We start from the raw sequence: 22,374 nt of genomic DNA, 5'->3' as shown, positions 1-22,374 counted from the left end.
GGTTTCAGCAACACAAATAGTAAACTTCACAAATGTACACTTTGTGGCCTGAACAACAGTTAGGTCTGGGAAGTGATGATAAAGCCACCAATATTATTTTCTAAACAGAGGCACACAATCCTTTAATCTAAAAAATAACGGGAAAATAGCTTGTTAGTAGTAATTAACACTACAAGTGGTATCTTGGAAAGCATGAGACTTTGTTGTATGGAGCCAGTGACTAATGTCTGTTTTGCTCATTTTGTTGTAGAACTGACTGATGTAGTCCAGCTGACAGTCTTTTGCTGAGATCAAGTGAAGAGGAAAAGAAATAGTTAATGTTGGATATCGTTGGCCATTATACTAGAGGAGTTGTCCTGCTTTCCACTGATTTCAGCCTGGCTTCTGAAGGAAAAAAGACTAATGAAATTCCCATTATCCATAAGAGTGTCTGTCCTGTGTCTCTCACATGACCTCTACCAATCTGTTTGTCTCCCTATTGGCTAATTTCAGTCAAATTTGTGTGAGGCAACAGTAAACATTATGGTCAAACAAGTTTATTCAAAAGAGAAGGTGTTAGGGCGAGGAATCTCAATTCCCCTTACGGAGGGGAACACAACAGATAGAGTTTGCATATTACTAGGCATGAGGGAAGCCACCAGGGGGTAAGATCTCAACCAAAGCTTCAGTTAAAGATATTAATTGGTTGTGGGAGATGAAGGTATAGGAAATGAAACTTCATTAGCTCTGCTGCTCACAAGGAAAACTTGCAGTCGCATGAATTGTAACTGTAGAACACTGGATGTTTAGCTGTTTCTGTGGGTAACTTAGGGCCATAGACTTAGTACTCCAGTAGCAATCCCATGGATCTGAATGTTACTGTAATTAAATGCATAAATAAGATGGTGCCATTGGCATGATAACAACAAATGTCTTTCACCAGAAGAAACTTTGTTTTCCAAGTTTGTAGTTCATTGGCTTTTATGATACCTTAGTTCCTTAACTGCTTTTCAGCACTTAGAAAAGCAGTGTCTTGAGACTATCAAGGATAGTCTCCCGCTCCCCCTCATTTCTGCCCATCTTCATTGCATTAGACTAGGAGAAACTTCCCTAAATCTTCATCTGGTTTACAATAATTAATCTGGAGTAACAGCTGAAATAACACAGAAAGCACTTGTTATGAAAACATCTGTGAACAAATGACAAGTGCAGCTCTTTGCTTTGGTTCCCACAGTTGAAAATGAAAGCTTTTGCAAAGTCATGGAAACAAAATAGCTGTGCTCATCTGAAAACAGCACCCCTTCTTATGTTTTCAAGGGGAAGAAGAGGAGAAAAGGAGAAACCTGTGTCAGACTTGGACTGGAAATTTAGCACTTTTTCTCCTTGTCCCCTGAGACTCACAGGCAAGTAATTTTCCATGAAAAATACTCTGCCTTACTGTCTGAAAGGCAGCTATATTATTATTTGAGAGGAGAGGTTCCAATGTTTTTATGCATTTGAAGAATATTCCAGAATCAGTCACTATTAAGAAAAGCACCCTGTATAGAAAGAGTACCATAGCAGTCTTTCTTGCCAAGTTACATACTTGTAGTTATTTTTGGTCTGGTTTATTAATTTATTGCCAAGAATTCTACTCCCAGTTGTATAAGCGAGAGACAAATTTACCCTCCTATTTCCTCAATGACAGTACATTATGGATGGTGTAATACCTATCCAGGTTTCCTGCTGGATTCTTCAAGGTATTAGGTAAACTTTCAGTCTCCTGCAAGTCCTTTCACACCATAGCAAGGTACATATTAACAGAGATCACATAATGAACATTAAAATAGTGTCATAAGTTTGTGTCTACTGATTTCTCTTTTCTGATTCCCCATGTAACTTACATGTAAGTTCTCATAAACTCACTAGATTTATGCTAAAACGCAGGTGAGAATGTATCCCACCCATCTACAAATCATGGTCAGTAAGTCTATATTTACTAGTCAAACTAGATGTGGGCTCAGCTCTCTAATTTTATATAGAGACAATAAGGGGAAAAAGAAACACATTAAAATTTTGCTGGTGAAAGAGACATTTCTAAAAATATATAGTGATGTAGGACTGAATGGAATAAGTATAATTTTACCTTTCTGTGATTGGTATTATAATTTGTACTGTGAAGTTGCATTTCATTGGTAACTGAAGCAGAAAGTCTGTTTCCTGAAGAGCTCAGGTCTGCAGTATTTGTAACTATTTTCCCACTTCCTTCCTGGTTTTTAAAATTTGTCAAATGATGAAAGGATTTGTCTCAGATTCAACCCGTTTTTAATGAGGGAAATACTAATGATGACCAACATTAGTCCTTTCTCATGATACAAAGAGAAGTTTAAAATGGTGTAACATATTTTTCAGCTCAAAGACAATTGTTATACCTGTATAGCCCTGTTAAATGTTGTCCCTTTTGCATGTGAGGATCCTAAGTAAAGAAAAATGGAAGGTGTACAGCAAAAGAAGTGCTTGCTCCTTTGAAAGTTCCAGTGTTAGTGATGGAATAAATTAGGAGATTAAATCTAGTCACTATTGCTGGTACCTGAGAGATGCATTGTCACCCAGTGTAACCTTCATAGACTGGCTAGTCAGATGCACCTCAGAATTTCTACCTTTCATTTTCTGCAATTATGCTTTACCCAAGTGCTGTCAGACAACTTGTGCTGTCAAATGACACCACAGAAAAGCAGAGTAAACATAGAAAATAATGTTGCTGCATACTGTCCCTGTTACTTTTTCCTTTGTCTTTGATGCAAAGTCACTTCCTAACTGAAGTGTTTTCATCCCCTATTCCCCTTTAAGAAGTAAGTGGGTCAGTTGCGGGCAACAGGCTGCAAAGAGCCAGCTATGTTCATGGTATTGCCACCAGCATGTGGTTATTTAGAAGTGTGGTTATTTACCAGGTAATTTTGTGCTTCTCTGCCTTAATTTTCCTGTGGTGGTTCTGTTCAATAGTCTGTTGAAAATGTCTGGTACAGCAGAAAGAAATGCACTGATAAGGAGGTTCCCTGCCTAGTGATTCAGTCCTTTCCAGTTTTCCTTAAGGTCACCTTCAGCTGCCTCCCCGTTCACGCTTCAGTTTCTCCCTGTTCCATTTCAGTGCTCTCTGCAATAACAGGTTGCAGAAATGTTTCTTGAATTGGCATCTTTAAAAAGTGCCGTTTTCAAAAACTAAACACTTAAATGATCATGTGTATCCACTCTGCAGGCTTTTATATAATAATTTTGGTTTTCCTCTTGTTGGCATTCAAGGACTAAAGCAGTGTTCTGAGAATCCAAAAAAAACCAGAAGCAGCAAATTCCTTCTGGTTCTGAAAGCTGTTCAGCAACAGCTACTTCACTCTAGGAGCTTTCTTCTGATACCCTTAGGGCACTGCCCAATTTTTTGAAATGGTACTTAAAACTTGATGGTCAGATGCGTTTTATGTGTCCCCCGTTTGCAGAGAAGTGGGATCCGTGCATGGAGACAAACTATGGGATATAAGTAGCTGAATAAGACCTACAAATTGCCTCGGAGGAACCGTGCTTAAGTCCAGTTGAAGTTAACTTCTTTCATGGTTGCACTTCCTTGTTAAGGAGTCAATATATTTTAGTATGTATAAAATATTTAATATATAATCTAAATACTTAGTAAATGTATAATCTATAAGACTTCATACCTTCTTTCCTAAGTGCACTGGGAGTAATTATTAATGGGAGGAAAGGAACAGGGAAATGAGGTTGTCAAGACTTTTGGTGTTCATGAGACATGCAGGCTTTATGTACACTCCAATTTGGATAGCTGGGCAGCTGCTTGCTGAAGTGCTCATGACTGAATACCCTTTTGATGACAAGCCCAAGAGAGCATGCCTGTACCCCATCTTGTCTCACATCCTTATGGTTTAGACAGATGCTGATGCATGGATAGACATTATGGCTTAGGTGTGGCACTCGTGAACTAGATAGTAGAAGTGTTTGGTTATCCTTTCCTTTTATCCCCTGCTATTTGAGATATTTATAGTAAGCCTACCTAAATGGTTTTCTGCTTGCTTACATGGGTACTATGTCTCTGCAGCTTTTGATATCTTGTCTGGGACTATGTATTTATCCCTCTGCATGAGGCTCTCATGTCATTACTACATATACCTCAATGTTGTTTGTTTTTGGTCAAAGTTCTACAGTATTTCAGATGGCTCACACCAGGTGAAAGAAACTAGGGGGAAAGAAAAAACACAATTCTATTTGGGTAGCCATGCTGCTATGTGTTTAGCCTGTCTTTGGCAGCATAAGCTCTGCAATCAGTGAGATGATGGCTGCAGTAGCCATGCTGGTAACATCAAAAAAGGGGAGTGACACAGTTATAGAAGGAGGCATCTCAGCATGGTTTGTTGAGGGAGCATTCCAGAAAATGGAAACACCATTGTCTTCTGGGTCACATGTTACATCATAACAAATATTTCCCTTGGAAATCAGATCCTAGTACTGGCACGACAGTATCTGACAATTTCACACAGTAAATAAATGGTCCAAGGCAGGGGCAGAGACTGAGTGGCAGGCTGTTAAATGCTCCAAGGCTCCCAGAAGTGACAATCATTGGTACCTTGTTGCAAGCAATGCAATAGTCCCACAGTGCTTCAGATCTCCTGATGAGACAGCACCTCGGACAAGCAGTGGAGATATAGGAACACTGCAGAAAACTTCTTTATTAACAGATGAGAGGATTTCTCACCTGGCTCAGGTATTGTCTCAGAGTCTGCTAACTATGGGGATTTTCAGAAAAGCTGGAAGGAATAGAGTTCTGGTTCAGCTGAGGCATCCTTTGAACTCTGGTCATGATGCTATGTCCTGGGAAAATACAGTTGTCAGGCCTTTTGCAGACCTCAGCTATATGGGCCATCTCTGAAAACTGAGGATTGGCACCTTAGATTCATTTGCTTTAGGCTGATCTTCTGATTGCTTTAACTTGTATTTCTCCTCCAGCATGTATCAACATTTTTTCTGTACCTGATAAAACTAGAAAGTGCAGTTTGGAGAACTTGCAGTGCTCTAATTTCAAGGCAGCTTACATTCTTAAAATGCATAAGAGACCTGAAGACATTTCTATAGCTTGTTTAAAGTTAGCTCAGATTTTTCTGTGCCACTCTCTTCTCTGCATGGTAAATTTAACTAAAGGTGTGCCCTTCTCTGGGTTTGCCGAGCTTCCTGACCTCTCAGAATTCACATTATGATTCCTTGCCCAAATCTCATGCCAATATATCTTCTCTTTTTATGTTCTGTTCTGTCGTGTCTTTGGGCAGACCCTGTATCAAGATGTCCATGGGGTATGAAATGAGAGCTGCCCAGCAGGGCCACACAAAGAACTCTGTGTGGCAGCACCTGGGCTGCTGACTGCCATCATCAGCACAAAGTCTGTAGGACAAGCCCCTAGTTCCTGACCTCCATTGAAGCAGGAACCTAGTAGAGCTGGACAAACACCTCAGCTGACAGTTACATGTAAGCTGTTCAGTGACTTCTTTCTGTTGCTTGTTTTATATTTGCCCCTTCTAATGTTTTGAGAGACAGACAACTCTACCCGGGTATGCTGTGTTTGAGATAAATGTGTTTAACTACCTGACTGAACAGGAGTGATGTTACTGATTAAAAATATTTGCAAAAAACAGTAAACATTAGGGAATACTCTGATAATCTAACATCTTAATGTATGCATGTTTGAATCCTAAAGCTGTTGAGTCATTTACAGGAGAAAGGTGTCCAGAATGAATTGCTTATTAAAGATTTGGAGACTTGGAAGCTCCAAACTCCTCCTGTACCACAAAACAAGAGTGTTTCTCTGATAAAAGGCAGGAACAAGGCAGGTAGGCTGAACAGTACAGAACACTGTGTATTAATTCTAGAAGAGAAATAGCAGGAGAAATGCCAGAAGTATCAAAAAATAATTTGCCACCAGACAGCTCTTAAAGCAAGTACGTGTTGGAGTGACATGCTGACCTTATTAAAGTTATTGGGACTGTTTCAAATGGTATTGCTAGCACAGTTTTGCCTGAGAAAATAAGGATGAGTGTATGGAGGTGGGTTGCATTTAACTGTTACTGCCTTTATTTCTCAGGTTGCTCTAAGGCCTGGGAGGCCTCAGGGGGAGAACTGAGGAAGGAGCAGTGGTGAACTCCAAAGTGTGTGAATTCTTCAAGTGCATCACTCAGCCAAGGTGCTGGAGCTTGAACTGTTTGTGTCACTGCTCACATGTGCAAGTATCTCCTTATGTATAGTCTTACTTCAGTTTCCCTGTGAGGTTTGTGATTCCTGAAGCGTACCAGGGCTTAGGGCAGGGAATCTCCATAGAGGACTGGAATCCTGACTTTATTTGACTCTCTAGGAGTACTTTCTGACATCACTTATACGAACACAATGCAAAACAAAACACTAAATCTATTTTTTGGAGTAATTGTCACATATCTAGAACAGGAGTTTAAAGGATTTTTTAAGTTTGATTTTATAGATATTGCTTAATATATTTATATAGTAATAAAAAAAGTCCTTCAATTACCAAATTAAGATTTCCAAAGTAAAATCTGGTGAGTCCTAAGTAAAAAGTTAATTACTGCCCACAGTCAATAGTTGATAGTGGAAATGCTATTTAATGTTATTATTAGAATTTAGGTTCAGTTTTCTCAATTAGCATATCAATACTATAAATCACTAATACAGAAAGAACTTTATTCTAGAATATTCCTAATTATTATAGATATCTGGGTAAGGCAAAATCTTGGCTAATACAGAGCAGTGAGCACAAGTCAGGCAAAACAGGGTTATGGTACACGGAAAATTGTTTTTCTCCTGCTTACTTTCTGGACAACAATTTGTGGCCCCTTATGTAGGGATCAGAATCTTTCTTTAATACGCTCATGTAAATGAGTAACCATTTTTTTTTAAGTGTGTGTATTTCTTCAGTTGGTTTTCCCACTTATTCTTTAACAGGAGCCTATTTTTTAAGATTCAGTTCAAGCTCCCCTCTGGCATCTTTGAAAATTGTTGCTGAAATGATGCTGTTCCTTTAGCCACATTTTGCTCAGCATATTAGTAATTCAGCTGAGGAAAATAAGCTAAATCATTCTGCTTTCTCACTAGAGGGCCAGAGTAAGAAAATAGATTCAGCTGCACGGAAATCCATAAATAAGCACTATCTTAGATCAATGAGAGAGGAAGTGACAAAGCTAAGGAATTAAAAAAATAAATCTGTTTTCATCCTTATTTTTGTGTCTGTACTCAAGGGCTGACATCTTCAGTTATAACAGTATAAGTAGGTAGCTTTCAGGCCACTTAGTGGTTTTTAAATTAAAATTAGCACCTTTAGTTTTTCATTCTTAACAGACAGCTGGAGTAGACAAAGGAGTATTGATTTCTTCCCAGAAAAATACTCAACCTAAGAAATGACCTGTTGACACCAAGTGTAACTTTTGACAAGAAGGTATCCATGCTTTTTGTAAAGCATATTGTAGTTATATTTCAAGTAGTATGTATGTCAGTTACCATTTAAACAGTTCTGAATTTGGCAATATCTGCTTCACAAGTACTGGTGCCATGTCCAGTTTTAAAGGAAGACTAAATATTTCATCAACAACTGAGAATTAGATGTTGTTTGTTCACACACACACAAAATTTATTGACAATCCAGTGCATAGTGCTGCTGGGTCCCTGCCAGGCAACAGTTTGAAGGTGTCTGAATGCTATGAACTGAATTCTACTCCTTTTCAGATGCCTTCTTAATCAGCCAAGAAATTCAGAATATCTATGCTACCTGTGAAACCTACTAAAGCATCAGAGGTTCAGTTTTCTTGAATCTAATTATTCAGGGCTTTATTATTTGTAACTCCTACATTTCAGCATAAATTGTTAACATGGGATTGGACAAGGACAATTACCTAGGCAATCAAGCAGGGCAAATAGGTCTTTTTAACTTATTTTTCTCAAAACCAAGAAGAAAAGTCTTTCTGGTTCTAGTTTTCTGGCCCAGCATAATTGTTTTGTCCTTGCCTCTCAACTGAATTAACATCATTATATCCCTGCATCCCAGATACTTTTGCCCAGCATTCAGTTGGACATGCTTTAAGCTGCTTTCTTTGGTTTATTGGGAGCTCAAGGAAATGCATCCCACAGTCACATTAGTGTAGGAATTTAATGGGCTTACGGTATTCTCTGGTTGGTGTATGTCTGGCATGCACCATGAAGCTAGCAGTGAGTGTTTGGATTGGAAAAGGGTAAATCAATCACAGTGTCGTCTGGGTGCATGCAGTGTCAGTGGGAATGATGATGGGGGTGTGAGGCACGTACACAAGCTCAGCTGAGCTGCCCCCCAGAGGGGTCAAACTGCTGTTGCTCTGAAAGCGCAGACATGGCTCAACCAGAGCAGCTGTTGTGGTTTGAGGGGAGCCAGGCTAATGCCATGGCATCAGTGTGAGGATCTAGAGGGAGGGTCTTCAGGACTTAGATCAGGGGTCATCTAGGTTGGGTTTTGTATACATTTGTTCCTCATACCATGTGTACATCGCCCATCCCTGTTCCAGTAAACCTATTCTAGTTTTACCTTCCAATCCTGAAGTGTCTCTTCCTTATTCCCCTTTTATCTTCCCCTGGGAGGGTGGAGGGCATAACAGGGCAATTCTCTTCGCTGGCCTATCTTTATTATAAATGCAACTGTGACACAATATTTCAGGTGAAACCTACAGTGGAAGGGAAGGAAACATGCATTTCAAATTAAGTAGCACTCAAGATGAAAAGCAAGTGAGATCCTATCTATTATGTGCTGAGAAATTATTTTTAGCATGCCTGTGACACTTTTGATAATTACTTTTCTATGTAATCAAAGGCTGTATTTAACAGAACAGAGGTGGAATGGGGAGTTCAGCATGAAAGGAGAGATGTCTGTGTAATCATCTTTAACCCATATTAATAACCTGGGAAAGCACTGCAATAGAACCTATAGTTACCTTCTAAAAGCAGAGCAGAAATAATTACTTGTATTGAAGGCCTGTCAATATCCAGTGAAGGATCTGGTCACAACAGGTATTTTAGGAGGCTGCAGAATCATAAATATGGTATGTGAATGTGGCCAAGTGCTTTCACAGGTTAAGATATCATGGAATTTCAGGAGTTGAGTCAGTTGCTCTATGGCCTGTGCATCCTGGGCAGTTCAGCCTGGATTGTTCCCAAAACCCAAAGGGTAAGATCTGCAAGAGGAGAATTGTAATAGTATCTGGCAACATGGAAGGCAGTTTCTGGATTAAGCCAGTGCTGTGCTGAAAGCCATCACAGCAACCACAGGCCTTTCAGAGCATCCTCACATTCAGTTGCTGGCAAAATAAAAAGATCAGCCTGAGGGAAAAGAAAAACAAGACTAAAAAAAAAAGGAAAAAAAAAAAACAGCAAATCACAAAAAATTGAAATTAATGGAACCTCATTTAAAAATCAGTATGAATCTTATATCATTCCATATGCCTTGTCCATTAATTTTGTTTAATTAACAGCTTTCAAATAAAGTACTGAAAAACACTTTATAACTGGGAGGATTTTGGAATTCACAGATTTAATGTGTACTTTGTCAGAAATTGGGAATTTTGCTGAGAGCGTTTTCTCTACTGTTTATCTCTTTATGATCATCTGTACTGCTGGAGAAAGGAAAAAAATCTATTTTATTAGCTTCACTGAAGAAACTGAATGACAGTTTTTTTCATGACTCACTGCTGAATTAAAAAAAAGTTATGGCTAGGTTATGATTACTCTCTCCTGCTGTGAGGAGACTAGAAAAAGTTGAAGTCAGCACCTGGTTGTGGATAGCCATCAATAAAGATGATATATAATAAAAATGCAGTCTAGTATTTCATTCACAATTCCAGCAGCAGCTCAGTTTCTGTGCTCACATCCTCATTTACAAGCTTCACTTCGAAGAACCATCATTAAATTATTTTTCTCTGCTTCTCAGGATGATGTGTACTTCCTAACTTAGTACTTACACAGTAGGAAAGAAATAATTAATTTTGATCTTTTCAGTTATTTCTGGCTTGCAAGAGGAAAAAAAAATAAGGGAACTATTTTTTTTTTTCAGGTCTGAAAAGAGGATGAGTTATACACTTGTCAGTGTACTTGGACTGCCTCTCCCTCCACCATTAACATTTGTTGTGGTTTTCAAAAGTTTGGTCAGAGCACTTGGTGATTAGGAATTGGCTGGATGGTCACACTCAGCTGTGGTCAATGGCAATGCTCCTGTGTGACTCGCTGCTTTGGTTTCACCCCTAAAGACCTTAGCTCAGCCCTGATGCCCATTGGAAAGGATGCTGGAACAAGGGATAATGACAAACTCCTCCTTGAGGATTTGTCACCATACAACACCTTCCCACTCCACAATATTCTGTGGCAGACACATTCGGCAGAGAAAAAAAGATCATTTTATTGTGATGACAACTGTGGGAGCCCAGGAGTCACAGCACTTCCACAGGTAACAGGAGAAGAACACCTGCAGCAACAGTGTTGGAAAGCTCTGATGAGCCCACAAAGGCATAAAGAGGCAGCACTTGGTTCCCCTTCCCTCTGTGAACCGTGTTGGTGAGGAGTTGTGGATGGCCCTGACGAGAGAGCTCTGACTGGCAGTGGCTGCTGGCTGGCTCTGGCACCTTCTCCCCATGGGAATACCCTTGGAGAGCTGTGTGTGGGCAGAGATGCCAGCAGCCCTGTGCCAGGCAGCAGGGATGGATGGGGAGCCCTGGGGCAGCTGCCATGGAATTCTTTCCAAGCCCTGCACTCCAGCACCATCCCTCACTGCCCCTTGGCAGCCACTTGGACTGACCTAGTGTTGAGGGCTGGGGAAGGTGAGCGGCAGAGCCTGGTACACACCTCAGCCTCTTGACCTGCTGGGCCTACCTGCTTCTTTGAATTTGCAGCTTTCTTCTGTCTTCCTCCTCTTCATCTCTCGCTGCCACTTTCTCTCCTCTGTCCAGGCTACTCTTTCTTCTGTTCCTGTTTTCCTTTCCATGCCACAGTGTGATTAGACAGGGAAAGGCAGGATCAACTGAAATCAGCTCTTGAGGTAACCAAAGCTGGCTCATTTTACCTTCCTTCCCCTGAAAGGCTCCTGATCTCTTCTCCATATCCCACAGTGACTGTCGTGGTTGCTGTGGTGAGTGGAGAGAAAGTTTCCTAATTTGGACTACACAAAAGTCTCCAAGAATAAGAATATTCTTTAAAATGCTTAGATGTTAAAAAAAAAAAAAAGGCTAAATATCAATGTTACTTGCTTTTTGTGGATACTTTACCACTTCTACTGTTCACTGCCCTCTGGGCCATTTCTAGTACAGTACTGTTAGCTTTCTGAACTCATCATGTTTCAAGCCATCATTATGTGTTAATAAAAATAAATGTTGGGGGTTTATTTATTTATTTTCTCCAAATAGGTTTAGGACAGGAATACTCAGCCTTTGACCCATGAAATTCTTTCATTCTGGTGTGTCAGAATGACTTCCTAAGAGTTAGAATAACTTACTACCTTGTGAAAAAACTTCTGTACTCCTACTTTCCAAACATCAAATCACCTTTTTGCCTACTCAAGTCCTGATATCACAGCATTTTCAAAGTTAAAAGTACATCAGTACTTATGAAGGGGAAAGATCATCTTGATTGAGCTTTACAAACTTAAAAATTCCCTACAAAACGCCAAGTTATTCTGTACTCCCAGATATTTATTCCAATATCTGTCTGCCTTCTGCTTTTGAGAGGAATGACTTTTTGTGTTGATCTGTAACAAATCATTCAGTAATACTCTCTATGGTCTGTCACTAGAAAACTTTACAAACTTCAAAAAAACTTGTAAAATAATTTTAAGTGTCACCTTAAACTGTTCCCTGTTTCATAAAATGGGGAACTTTAGAAGGGAAAAGTAAAAAGAAGCTGAAAAAAAACTGTGCGTGATCTGAGAGGAAAACGTTTACTTGGGATGCGAGGGTGCGGGCCAGGGCGGGTTGGGCCGTGACAGCCCCGGGGCGGGCGCGCCCCGGCGGGAACGTTTCCCCCGCCCGCCCCGGCCCCGCCGGGCGCCGCGAGCCCGCGCAGGGCAGAGGCGCCGCTGCCCGCGGGGCTGCCGGGCTCCGTGCGGCCGTCGGGGCGGACCGGTGCTGTCCGGGGGCGGGGCCCGGGCCGCCCGCCTGTCGGCGCCTCGCTGGAGGTGAAAGGGCCCCGGCCGCGCCCTCAGGCGTTTGCCGCCTCCCCCTTCAGGCACCGCGGGCCGCCTCAGGCACCGCGGGCCGCCTGCGTCTTCTCCGGTGTCCCCCGGCAGGGCGGGCGGCGAGCGGGGGGTCCCTCGGCCCCGGAGCTGCCTCGACAGGCCGGGGCGGGCCCAGCCCTGCGGGCCGTGGCTGCGGTTACCGGGAGCGGCCCGGCGCGCTCCCCGGCGCGGCCGGTGCTGCGGGAGCACGCCCAGAACGGTGGTCGCTGCTCCGCTGGGGCTCCGAAACCAGGTGTCTGGTACCACAGGTAGTGCCCGGCCTCACCCGCCCCTCGGGCTGGGATTGCGCTTTTCCCTTTTTGTCACTAGGGGAACATAGTATAAAATGTTGTTTGCTCAAGTCTTGGCGGTTGTGTGCTAAGTGCCTTTAGTGTCAGGGATGAGCACACTTGATACTGCTTATTTAATTATTTTAAACTGCACTTTTATCAACGTTATCTGTTCTGTTTTCTTCCTGTTTTGCTTTTTATTGCTGAGGCTCTGCAGGCTTAACTTTGTGTGCAGCTCTCAAGGGCTGTTCCAGATGCTAAAGTAGGTGGGAGATCTCTTCTGTACTTCAGGGCTTGTTTCTCAGAGGGTCAGGTCTCAATGGGATGCCTCGGTCCAGGTGTTTTACATAATTTAACTGAATTGCTTTAAATTTGTTCTGAATTAGGCTAAGTTAAAGCAGTGTCCCCTTGGATTGCAGTAAGTTTAAAAGTGCTTTAGTTTTAAGTGAGAGCATCCATGTTAGGATTTACCAAGCTCACCATTTAGTGTTTTTGCTTAGTCAAAGATGTTGTGTCTTTGTCAGTCTAGACAAATCTGCAGGTTCTGATGGTGAAAAGACTGACTCCTGTTAAAACCACTGTTAAAACTTTTAGCAGCTTCCTCAAAATCTCAGTCTCAAAGCCTGTTCATTGGCCATGTGTTAGGCAGCCACAAGACAGAATACAAAGGCAATAGTAAGTGTAAAGGACATCTGATTTTACGTGGAACTTAGGGAATGTAACTCAGCTCTCAATGCAAGTATTGCACTTACATGCAGTGGTTTTGCTTCCTGAGATAAGTATTGATTGTGTTCAAGGCCCTGACTTCAAGTATTTTACCAGGCATGGTTCTCATTTCTTTTGTATTTGTCTTGTAATGGTTACATGAATGACATGCTTTCAGTGAAGTTACTCTCATCTTCTTTTAAGTGAATTCTTAAAAGAATTTCCATCTTAGGTTCCTTTTCTCTGAGGCGTGCTCTGTTAAAACATACACAGATGTAACTTTGTCTGCTATCATAGTTAAGTATCGTCTGTGCCTGTAAGTGGGTCCTGTCTCACTTTCTCTTTGGAAAGGAGGTGAGTTGACTTCCCTTGCTTGGTTTGTGAAGTCTTGGGCATGCTTTGGTGCTGGTAAGGGCACAGATTCTTATATGTGACCTGACCAGTAGCAGGAAGTATTCACTCTGCTCTTCCTAAGCATACTGTGGGTATGCTGAGCCTGAGCTGCAGCTGTACTAATATCCAGTGATGTGAACAGCAGTTGTGTTCATCTTTGGGCTACAGTGAAGGAGAGATTACTTCAGAGCCATTCCAATGATACGTGAGTGGATCTTTTTGTTACATGGGATTATGGAGAACATTAGGCCTGTTGCAACCTAATTAAAACATTCCTTCTCAAAATAGCGTTAAAACTAATACCTTGGTAAGACCTCATTTAATTTTAATTTTTTTGATATTTCACTTTGAAAGTTTTGGTGTAGCTGCTGTGTTAAGCTATAGCACAAAACCAGGATTACAGCAGACATGTCCTACATTGCTCAGGACACTGGTTCTGGTGTGTTCCAGTAGTGCTGCAGTGCTAGTTGAACATCTTTATACTTTGCTGGCATGCACTGTTGAATGCCTCTTCAACCCAGAAGTGCAATTTCTTGGTAAAAGTCTTCTATTGTCTATTTATAAAATTCTGGTGAGAAATGGTCTGGTCACAAAGTACTAGTGAATAATCAGCTTTATAGTCTGCAAATGCATTTTAAACATCTGTTGAACAAAGTAAGTGTGGAACTTACCAGTTATAGCCAAATGCACCCCAGATACTTCCCTTTTGCCCTTGAAAGGAGCTAGCTTTTTTAGTCTTTCAGCTTAGAGGCAAAGGAACAAAATCACTTTATTGGTCTACAGTTGTATTTTATTTTAGGAAATATTACAAGTTCCTGAAAGCCCAATTAACCTTAATATGAGCTGGCTGTGCTGTATTGCATTTGGAAGCTCTGTTGAAGTTTGCTGATGTTTACTGTGGCTGCTTGCTATGATAATTAGGTGTTCAGGTGCTTGGATAGCCAAGAAGCTGTAAAGCATAAAGGCCCTGTGGAAGGAAAGATGATAACCTGCAGTCTGAAGGTGAGGTAGAGCAGTGCTTAACTGATATCCTTAGTTTTTGTTTTGTTGGCTGAGAATAATACCAGCTTCAGGAGTAGCTGAATGCTTCCTGTTGATAAGAGAGTGTGTTTTTAAAAGGGGGTTAATTTGTCATGGATTGTTTCTATGTAATTGCTTCTCCTGGAGGAATGAAGGCTGGATAAAGATGGGAGATTTCCAGAAAGACTTCTTAAATCCTGGCCAAAACAAGGATGAGCTAAAATCTGTATAAACTGCTCTTAAAAAGCAAACTCACTGCTGATTAAAAAGAGGTACTCAAATGGAATTAATGTGAAGTTTTTACATTTACAACTTACCATAACTGTTTAACCAGTCCGTTGTCAACCCTGAGTTACAAACATGGTAGAAGTTTCTTTTTTTTTTTTTCTTTTCTTTTTTTCTTTTTTGTGAGAGCCATATCACTAGTTCTGTTGGACTGATAATTACCACATTTTATGGTAGATGATATTAAGGCCACCTCAATTCAAGACTTCACAAAAGAGCTAGTTTTGTGAAGTTGTTGTCAGAAAATGGATGTATATGAGAGCAAGTGAAATTTAGTGTGGGATGAAGCTGCAATGAAGGGCTGTTTATTCTCCTTCAAGGCAGGATTCTGGATGGCCTGCTACCAGTCTTTACTGTGCACATGCTTTGTTTTGGACTTAGCCTCCTCTTACCCAGCTCCAGCTTGCAGTGAGCCTATTTTGAGGAGCCTTGGGAAGGGTGAGCCCATGGTGCCCTGGCTGTTCCTCAGGTCAGAGATGTCAGCTCATCTATGTTGACTATGGTAGAGCAGCAAATAGGAAGAAGCAATGGATATGTCTTCATGAGGTCTCTCAGATCTGTTAGGGCATTTAGTGGACAAATGTACTTCAGGTGAAAAGCTGTCTTTTTTTTCTAGTCATATTTTTACAAAAGTAATGACTACTGCCAGAAATCGGATGCTACAGATATGAAATAACTGTGTCTTTCATCTATTTTCATCTACTTCTGGTTCATTCCCTGTTTGTTACGTGTGCTCAAGAGTGTTAGCATTCTTTCTCCCTCAGATCTTTCTTTTTTATTAACAAGTCAGACAGTTTTACATCAATTCTGTTAACAAGTCTTTCTACTACTTAACTGGCCTAGTTTAATCAGTGGTTATTTCTTCTTCCTTTTGTACAAATAGCATAGTTAAGTTTGCCCTTCCCGTTATAAGTTTTTGGTATATGCATACCTGTATGTTTCTCCATGCTCAGAAAATGTCCGTGAAAGTTGATGGGATGAGGAGGGTGACTGTTGCCTGTTCATGCAGGGAGCTTGGCCAGCAGTTAAAAAATACAATAAAGGGAAACAGGGTTTAACGTGGTGGAGTAAAGGTTCCTACAGCAGGAGATTCTATGCAAGTTGGGTGTATCCAAAATGCTGCATTAATTCAATTGCATCTTGAATGATGTTTACTTCTGCCTGTGAAGTTAAATAACATGTTATTGAGTCTTCCTGGGTAATGTCATAGTTTCTTCTTCCTTCCCCATATCTCACCTGGACAGCTGAAACAAGTTTGGCATTTTATCTGGCTAATTGTTCCATGGAAAGCAGAGGTGTTACTTGCAGAAAAAAATAATCTGTCACAGAGAAATACCGTAGTCCTTTTTTTTTTTTTTCTTTCCTCTGACTTTTCATGCAAGTGGATCTTTTGGAGTGTTTTTTAATAAGAAATTGAAACAGAGTAAATTAAGTCAAAGACCAAATAGCTCTATCTGGCTTTAATATTTTGTTTAAGATATTATCCCTTGCTGCAAGTATCTCTGTTTAGTTAATAACTGAAAGAAAACCAAGTGCCTGAGAATTGTCAAGTTCTTTGGTTGTTCTTCAACACAGTGCTGACAATCTGTGACAATGTGAGCAAGCATAATTTCTCCCCACAGCTAATTGTGCTGTCAGTGGATGGCGTGTGCAACTTTCAACCTGTAATTTCTTCTTTTTATGCTGTACTTCGTTACTGAAATGTTCTTTGATTGGCCATTTTAATTAGACATGAGTATACCCATCTATGTATCTTTTATTTAGATACAAATGTGCTTGTTGTGTACACACACAGAGCATGTTTATTATAGAAGCTTTCAGAATTTGTCTTTTGTTCTTCCAGGGTATGGCTGCAAAGCATGTGCTTTTTTGAAATCCTGTTATTTCTTCAGCAGTTCCAATACCCTAACACCTCTTAAAAGTTAGATTCTTCCAAAAACTTTTATGTGCTTGCAGTTCTGTATGCTGAGATGGCCTTGCTGGCTCTGGTGTCTTTATCCACAAGTGATTGTTTAGAGGATGTGGAGCTAAGCACATATAAATTTTGTTGTAATCAAGGCAGTAGTGATATCATGTATTCATTTATGTCAGGGGGGCTGCCTGCACAAGAAGTTATTTGTGACCAAGTTTTTAGTGTATGTGAATAAAGCTACTGAAGTCTTGTCTATTAAGTGCAAGAGATGCAAGAATTATGAGTTAATATTTACAGATGAAAATATGTGAAGTTTTGAGATTCAAACAAATTACTTCCTGGTGCATGTAGAATGTTATAATGCATTTACTTCAGAAATAGCTGAGTGTTCAGAAATAAAATAATAAGTTAATTAAAGTAAAACATTCACTTCTGAAAATTGCATATCATTAAATATTCATAGTTCTACAGACAGGATATAGTTTGTGGAGAGGAATAAAATATTTTGTTGCAGACTTCGCAGCTTGATGTCTGCTGATTAACATTGGAACATAATTATTTGACGTAATTAGATGGCATAATACCTTGGGATGGTAGATATGTAATGGTTTTGACTGAAGAGGTTATTTCATAAAAATGATGTCCTGCCAGCATCCTGTGGGGTCTTTGATAGTGACCTAGGATGAGAGCTAGAAAAGTACATTATGCTTTAATTTCTTTTACAGATATTTTCATCATGAGAATCATTTGCAGCTTTAGATACTCTGAATATACTCAGTATCCCATCCTGATTTTGACTCTTTTTCATACCACCACCTGTTTAAATGAATTTTAGTAAAATTCTCATGTTTAAAAAGTCTGTCCTTTTTTTTTTTTTTTTTTTTTTTTTTTTTCTCTAGAAAGAGTGCCCAACTTTAAATGGCTATTAAATAGAGCCCTTAGTCTTACCTGATTTATTCTTTCTGCTTGTCAGCTCAATTACAGGTTGTCAGTGCCAGAGTCCACTTGTGTCAGTGGAGTGGAACAGAGGGGTGTGTTGGTACCAGCTCTCAGCAAAGTTCCTGGCTTCTTACTGCTGCACAGTGCCACTTGGTTTTAGAGAAGAGGTTGACCTATATCAAAGATGTCTTATCCTCATTTCTTTAAAATTCAGTTCAATCTGTGTTAAAATAGAATACTGTGTTACTTCAGGTGGAGGAAATAAGGTGTTTAATCACACTTTCATGTATTTTATGTGGTTGTCTAGAGATGTAATTTTTTCCTTCTCATAGCATCTAGATTGGCAATAAAATATACACAGAAGTGTTCTAAGAATGCTTTTATTTTGCTTCAAAGGAAGTTGCAGTACAGGTAATTTACACATTAATATATTGGTAAATTCTTCAGCTTAAGTCTTGTAGTATTGATCTTAAGAGTCAGTCTAACAGTCAAGTCCTTGCTTAAGGTATCCTTTTGAACAAGGAAGAAAAGTGAAGAGGCAGTAATTGCAGCAGTGCTTATCTGTGGTTAGCTTGAAATGCTTCCAAAAATAACTTAAAAGGCTTCTGAAAATCAGGGGGACTTGGGGAAAAGTACCAAAGTTACTTGTGGAAGTGGCACTTATGAACCTGGAACATCTGGAATATAGGCTTTGACTGTGCTTGTATTACCTTCAAAAAGGTTGTGGCATCGACTTGTAAAACAAGAATAATTTCCCCAACTGTGGACTCTAAAATCATTACTACATACCTAGAAAATTAAAAAAAATGCACAATGTCTTTCTGCCCACCTTGGTTCTAGAGCTATCTAGGGTCTGATCACCAGAACTCAGTGCACTGTGGGGTTTTCCCAGTAGAAGGGAAAGAGAAGGCAGTCTGTATTTTTGGTCATGTTCTTTTGCTCCTCATTAAACTTCCTTTTCCTCATGTCTTCTGATAAGTATCTTAAACTAAACATTCCCAATCAACTGGCTGAGCCTCAGGTGCTAGATGTTCCTATGGTTGCTGGTGAGCCTGGTTCCTCTCAGTAGTCTGAAAGAGATAAGTAATCCAGTCTGCTGACAGTACTGTACTAAGAGTGCTGTGTAAATTCATGTTAAGTTCGTGCAGTTCATTCAGTTAAATTCATTCAACAGGAGTTAGGGTGATAATTCTGAGCTGTCTGTGGCCCAGCACTAAAAAAGACTCCACTATTTGCTTTTAAAATAAATATCACACTTGTATTATTTTCAGATAAACAACAGCATCCTTAGAAAAATAAGTGTATATTTATTGGAAATCAGCACCTATGTGAAAATAAAGCTAGCTCTGTTTGGAGTTGTTGATCTTGCAGGTTTTTTAGTTCCTGTATATGTTCCCTGAGATAGAAAGGAAAGCAGTGAATTTGCTAAGTTCCTGTTACCTTGAGGTGCATTTTAAAAATAATGGTTATTTTCAAGGATGTATAAAGTTTTATAATCCCTATATTTGGTCATTTATTTTAATGAAACAGATGTGCTGTTAATGCTTTGTTCTGAATGTACTGATACTAAGACAGCGATAATTATGTTGAGTTGTGTGTGAGTATTTTGGGGCAGAAAATATGCTTAGAGTGTGTTTTATTAGTTACCTCTCCTGTCTCAGACTAGTTTAATGTTTGAATGTTCCTTTTTTTAACCATTTTTCCAAAAAATTTTGTATGCTCCTTGCTGCTTTGTATTGTATCATTCCTCTTAATCTGTTGACTGCTGACTTTGAAGAACATGAGGTGAGGGGCCCTTGCTCAGAGCTTTAGAAAGTAACTCATTATTTTGGCTTTTACTTTTTTAGGGCACAAATGATACCTTCTGTGGAGCTTGACTAGTTTCTGCTGAGTCTCGTTTTGTTAGTTTAAAAATCTTTGTGGAGAATTTGAGGATATCCCAGGCACATCGGGAAGGACTTGAGGATGTGTATACTCAGCTGGAGTGGGAAGAATACTACCTGATGGGGCAATCTAGCCTTAATTATTACAGGCTTTATAAAATCACTTACTTCGATACATTTGTTAACAATTACGTGTTTTTGATTTGTAGACTTGTCCATCAAATCTCCTGTTTTTCTTTCTAGGTCCTATGAAAACTAACCAGAATTTTTCAGTTACTTCATTTGTATCTTTTTCTACTTTGCTCAGTATTATTTATTATACTGACATCTATTACACTGAAGCAAGAAAAATACCCTGTTTAAATATTGCAGTGGCATGAAACATATTCAGTAAAATCAGTCATCAAGTTAAGTATGTCCTTGGCCATAGTATTCAAGTGCCTGTTTGTTAACCTTCAGGAACTTCTGTGATGAAAAGTGAAGTGTTTTAATGCTCACATTCAGCATAAATACAGGGTATTAGCGTATTTAATTTTCTCTTTTGTGGTTTTATTTGCTTTTCTTAATATTAGGTTGTTATACAGAAAAATCATTAAGCTAATTGAGTTACTTCAAAATTCAAGTAAACCAAAGTAAAACATGAGTTGTTGTTTTGGTTTTTTTTTCAAAATGGTCACTTGCAGGAAATCTAGATACCTTGGTTTCACAGCAAGCAGGTAAAGATAGTGAGCTGCCCTTAGCTGCTAGCTGAAGATCTTGACTTCATATGGAACTAGTTAGGAGTGTGTCATAAAAATTTACTTAATGTCCAGTAAAAGAATGCATGTAAGGTGTCCCCTACACACATCATTAAGGCATGAAATACCCATAATTTCTTCTCTTTGCTCCTTTTGTTGAAGTTACCTATTTGTGGTCATAAAGACACAAGTTACAAAATGATTATGAATGGTTATGTAAGTAATGCAAGATTACTTTCTTCCACAACAGTAATAAAATGCTGTCAGCCCAGTGGGTTGACAGCTATTGATCCTGACTTTTTGATGTAACTTCATTTTACCTCATGTTGAGGACTTGGAGTTGTATCTGCAATTATTTGCAGGTTCAAGCAGTGCTTATCCAGGATTTTTTTTATTATTTTTCTTGGAGCTGCACTTTGATAGGTAGGCTTTATTTCAACCCTATTTAAATCAATAGAATCTTTTTCTGTTGATTTCAGTAAGTGTTGGATTTGGCCCATAATTTGCACTTGCAAATAATTGTGGGCACAAAATTACAACTACAGAAATGGATGCAAGCCTCAAAACCAGGCTAATTCTGCCTGTGAGGTTTTTTGGAAGGGTATTCAATAATTGACTGCATTTCTTCCCTTATCCTCTTTGGGCTGTCAGACTGTAATTTTTAGACATTGTCAGATGACAATGACATGAGATATAGATGCCTCTTTGAAAAGAAAGCTTTCTCTAGACTTTGTCTTGACTCCTGCTCTATTGTTCCTGCTATGATGAGTCAAAGTACCTTCACCAGAGAGAAACTGCTCTTCTGTGGTAGACATGAGTGTTGTCCAGGTACTGCTTGGGTTTTCTGCTTGCCTGCCTATCAACCCACAAAGTATCTGATCTTTCTAGCAAATAACAGTATAGGTTGCTCAGGTGTGATCAAAGGTGTAAGACAAAAAAGGCTCCTTCTTGTCACAGAAACAAGGCAGGTTTGGTTCTTTCAACTCTCACCCCACAGATTGTCATGAAGCTGTAAGGAGGTTGGTAGTAAGTGTAGCTGGCAGACACCAAATACTTACAAAAACAAAAGCAAAGCCTCAATGTGCTGATCTAAAAGTTTGCAAGAGAAAAACCCAGTGTATTTTCAATAGATTGTTTACCTCAGCTGAACTAGAAACTGACTGACAACTTGAAGTCATACTCTAGAAAATATTTGAAGTATTTGTTAATTCTCAAGTAGAACTTTATTTAGAAATACTTTCTTTAGAAACACCTACTGCTTTCAAAACTTGAACGTTTATAGATAACCTTTAAAGAAAGAATACAGTGTCACTGCAAGAGATGAATTATTTGATTTCTCCTGTGTGCCTGCGTAGAAGGAATCAGACAAGATAGACCTCCTCTGTACGATACCAGAGGCCTAAAGCAGGAAGGCAGCATTATGATTGTAGCATTAAGACCAATGATTTTCAGTGTACTGAATCCTCCTTTGTGACCTTTATAGAATCATAGAATCATTTGGTTGAAAAAGACCTTCAAGATCATCAAGTCCAACTAATAACCTGGCACTGCCAAGTCCACCACTAAACCATGTCCCTCAGCCCCACATCTACAGGTCTTTTAAATACCTCCAGAGATGCTGAATAAAATACCTCTCTGGGCAGCCTGTTTCAGTGCCTGACAAGCATTTCAGTAAATAAATTTATCCTAATATACAATGCAAACCTCCTGTGGCACAACGTGAGGCCATTTCCTCTTGTTCTATCACTTCTTACTTGTAAGAAGAGACTGAACCCCCCCACACCCCAACCTCTTTTCAGGCAGTTGTAAATAGAAAGAAGGTCTCCCCTCAACTTCCATTTCTCCAGACTCAACAACCCTATTTCCCTCAGCTGCTCCTCATAGGACTTGTTCTCTAGAGCCTTCACCAGCTTTGTTACCCTTCGCTGGACACACTCCAGTACCTCAATGTCCTTCTTGTAATGAGGGACCCAAAACC

The 22,374-nt window shown here is 39.7% G+C and overlaps 1 long non-coding RNA gene across 1 annotated transcript in view; it reads left to right on the top strand.

The window, feature by feature from the left end:
• Nucleotides 1–22,374, top strand: part of LOC127388010 (uncharacterized) — a 38,315-nt gene that overhangs the window by 8,399 nt on the left and 7,542 nt on the right. Inside the window, exons 3-4 of the long non-coding RNA XR_007890265.1 lie at nt 5,283–5,478; nt 6,092–6,190. This is a non-coding gene — a long non-coding RNA (uncharacterized LOC127388010). The remainder of the gene's footprint in view (nt 1–5,282; nt 5,479–6,091; nt 6,191–22,374) is intronic.

The sequence above is a fragment of the Apus apus genome, chromosome 8, assembly GCF_020740795.1.
Source record: "Apus apus isolate bApuApu2 chromosome 8, bApuApu2.pri.cur, whole genome shotgun sequence".
Classification (NCBI taxonomy): domain Eukaryota; kingdom Metazoa; phylum Chordata; class Aves; order Apodiformes; family Apodidae; genus Apus; species Apus apus.
The sequence above is the reverse complement of the archived record's forward strand: the minus strand, read 5'-3'. Positions and strand labels throughout refer to the sequence as shown.